The sequence below is a fragment of the Drosophila elegans genome, unplaced genomic scaffold (assembly GCF_018152505.1).
Source record: "Drosophila elegans isolate 14027-0461.03 unplaced genomic scaffold, ASM1815250v1 contig_128, whole genome shotgun sequence".
In the NCBI taxonomy this organism is placed as follows: Eukaryota; Metazoa; Arthropoda; class Insecta; order Diptera; family Drosophilidae; genus Drosophila; species Drosophila elegans.
In genome coordinates, this window is record NW_024545493.1 from 1 (window position 1) to 3,350 (window position 3,350).

A 3,350-nucleotide genomic window follows, 5' to 3' on the forward strand; every position below is an offset into this window, starting at 1 on the left:
AAATATTTTTTAAAACATTAAAATTATGATTTACTTGCGTACACTGGTAAAAAAAAAGTAGTAAATTTAAATATTTTGTATTCAATTAAAATATTTTTCGCTTTGATTTTCATCCAAATCCGTTTATATTTACTTTAAATATGCACCATATTAATTTGATTTTCGAATTTAATTTAAATACTTACAGAGTAATTTTCAATTTTATTTTTAATATTTAATTTAAATTTGGTCCATATTTAAGTTAAACATAATTCATAGTTAAATTAAACACGATGCGTATTTATTTTAAATATTAAAACATTTAATTTAACTAGAAATCGTATTTGAAGTAATAATGAAACATGTTTGTTTTCAATATTAAAATAATTAATTTAAGTATAAACCGTATTTAAATTAATATGAAATAAATTTAAGTTAAATACGGTGCATCTTTGTTTTAAATATTAAAATATTTAATTTGATTTATAATCGTATTTAATGTTAATATATAACATCTATAAATTAAATATTCCAAACTTAAATACAGTGCAATTCATATTTAATTTTAATTAACAATTTCACTGAATTTAAATATTAAAGTATTTAGTTTAAATTTGAATTATATAACATGTATTATTTAGCGTTTTAAATATAAATATTTATTATATTTAAATCAAATGCAGGGTATATTCATTTAAATTATTCAAAACCGTTTATTAACATAAGAAAAACATTGAGCAGTTCATTTTTTTTTGTAATCATTTTATTTAAGCAAAATTTATATACAGTACGGCCTATATAGTTTATCAAAGAACGTAGTTTTTAACACTCACTTCATATTGTACATGTTTTTATTTGCTTTGTGGCTTTTTACAAACATACACGGTTGGTTGAACTGTTTTTAAATTCGAATAGTTTTTACCGACAGATTCTGCAATCCTTTGGCGATAGTCGGCAATGGAGTTCACTCGAAGGACTAGACTTTCCAGGGAGTTCTGGTTTTTGATGCTTTTGAAGAGTACCATGTATTGGGAGGTAAAATTGAGGGGAGCAGGATAGTCAAAATAAAGTCTGATGAAAAAGAAATAAAAGAAAGACAAAAATAAGAATTTTAATTAAAAAATAAAACAATATATTTCATAATGTAATTTACCAATAGTCTCTGAATTCTTGAAATTCATAAACAGCTTCCCTCTGTTCACGTTGTGGATATTATACGCATAGTACTGTTGTATTTTCTTCTTAAACGCTTCCCATTTTGAAGCTAATGCGCCTTTCCTTTCCAGGGAACATTAAATTAAAATCGATTTGTATCTGAAATTAGATTTTTTTCTTAACTTGGGTTTTTTTCAAGTCATATATTACGGTATCACTAGGGATTGTTCTATGCTAATTTATTGTAATTATTATCGATTTGATTGATTTTATTTTTTTAAAATATTAATATTACTTTGTAATATTTTAAAAATCAAATCAAGTATTCGCAGCTTGAAATCTTTTTATTCTTTTATGCATGCAAAAATTAACACATTATGCTACTAGCGGTCCCTGAAATGTTAATAAATTATAAAAAACGGCACTTACCAAACACTTCTATGAGCTTTGCTGCTGTAATCAAATTTTATTCTCGGCGTGTTTGAGGATGGGTGCAAAATTTGTATTTCTTCCGGCAAGGATGAGCGTGATAACCTAATTCAAGTTAAGATCTTAAAACATATACATATAAACATGCGTAAAAATATGAATGTAAATGAATTATCAGGGAATAAAAGAAAACGTAATAAACGGTACTGCAGAGTAAGTTGATAAAAAAATTAAATATTAAATTTAAATATGTGAGTATTAAATTAAACCATATTAAACTTAAATATATATTTTTTAAAACAAAGATTAACCACTTTAAATCTAATATTTTTTACATTAATTTAAATATGTAGGTACATTTTAAGTCTTTCTATTAAATATGCAAAGTATTTAATATTATGATTTAATATTTAATTTAAATACTTTAATATTAAACACGTCAATTTAATATTCACATATTTATTTTTATTATTACTTTCTTTTATTATTGTACTTGTTTTTTATTCTATTCTCAATACAGCCACATATGCATGCATGTGCAGAATGCGTTTACCGCTTTTTTTTTGTTAATTTTTTTGGGCGGTAACTAAAACGGTAAACGCACGCTGCACATATGTACATGCATATGTACAAAGATGTTTACACAGCGTGCGTATGTATGTACATAACATTACCACATTTATATTTTTATTTTTAGATCGGTACTTACCAAATAGTTATGCTTCCGAAGCTTAAAATTAATCTTGGCGTGATCTTTATCTTGAGGGTCAATTATGTTAAACTAGATCGCGGTAAAATACACAGTTAATATGTGAATAACTCTAGAAGATATTTGTTTTTAAATATTCTCACACACTTACATACAAATATATGCATGCATGTGCAGAGTCCGTTAACCGTTTCTAGTGGCTTCCAAACTAAATCTAACGCCAATTAAGCGGTAAACGAACGCTGCACATACATATGTACATGCATACCAACACATGTACATACATATATATATCAAGCGTGGGTATAAAGCCTAAAACAAATTTATTGCAGAATTATTCACCCAATAACGTGTAAGAATCGCGATCCAGATTAATTATTTTAGCACTTCACTATCTTTGATTTGTGTTTCTGATGAGATCGCGGCATCAGCAATTAAACTTTAATTTTCACTACACGACACAACAACTGCGACTTAGAAATGATGGCACGCGCCGTGCAATGCTGAATACGAAGAGAAGTGATCTGGGCACACATATGTACATATGTGTGTGTGAATCCGATTCAAAGAAACAGCGAATAACGGAGAAAAAAGACCGCTAAAAATGCGCATTTAGAATTTGTTATATACATATGTACATATGTATGCATGTATAATTATGACTTTTGTTCCATTTATTTAACATTATTTTAATTTAGTTACGAACGTAATAAATTTAAGAGTTTCGTCTAAATTAATGGAACAAAACAAAAAAATTAAAATATAATTTTTGTATTTATTTTTAAATATAAAATGCGGGCCTCGACTACAACTTTAAATTAAATAGGAAGAATATTTAAAGTAACAAAAATAATATTTAAATTTAATTTGTTATGTATAACGATTAATATTAAATTTAAATATTGAGCATTTTCAATATAATACTTTAAACAGAGATATTAATACAAATAATATTAGATTTAAATTTAAAAATATTAAGTACCATATTTATTAAATATATTTCCCTAAGATTGAGCTATTGAAATTTAATTGACAATATCAACTGTAATAATGTTTTGTTTATTGTAAAAATCATTAA

General features: G+C 25.4%; 1 long non-coding RNA gene across 3 annotated transcripts; it reads right to left on the reverse strand.

The window, feature by feature from the left end:
* Nucleotides 1-819: 819 nt before the first annotated feature.
* On the reverse strand, nucleotides 820-2,779 carry LOC121467526. Of its 3 annotated transcripts, XR_005977585.1 has the most exons (5): nucleotides 2,424-2,468; nucleotides 2,273-2,344; nucleotides 1,564-1,668; nucleotides 1,133-1,293; nucleotides 820-1,050 (listed from the first exon to the last, which is right to left on the reverse strand). It is a non-coding gene; the product is annotated as an uncharacterized LOC121467526 (long non-coding RNA). The 3 variants fall into 3 exon arrangements; XR_005977581.1 differs by lacking the exons at nucleotides 1,564-1,668; nucleotides 2,424-2,468 and adding an exon at nucleotides 2,615-2,779; XR_005977583.1 differs by lacking the exon at nucleotides 1,564-1,668.
* Nucleotides 2,780-3,350: the final 571 nt, after the last annotated feature.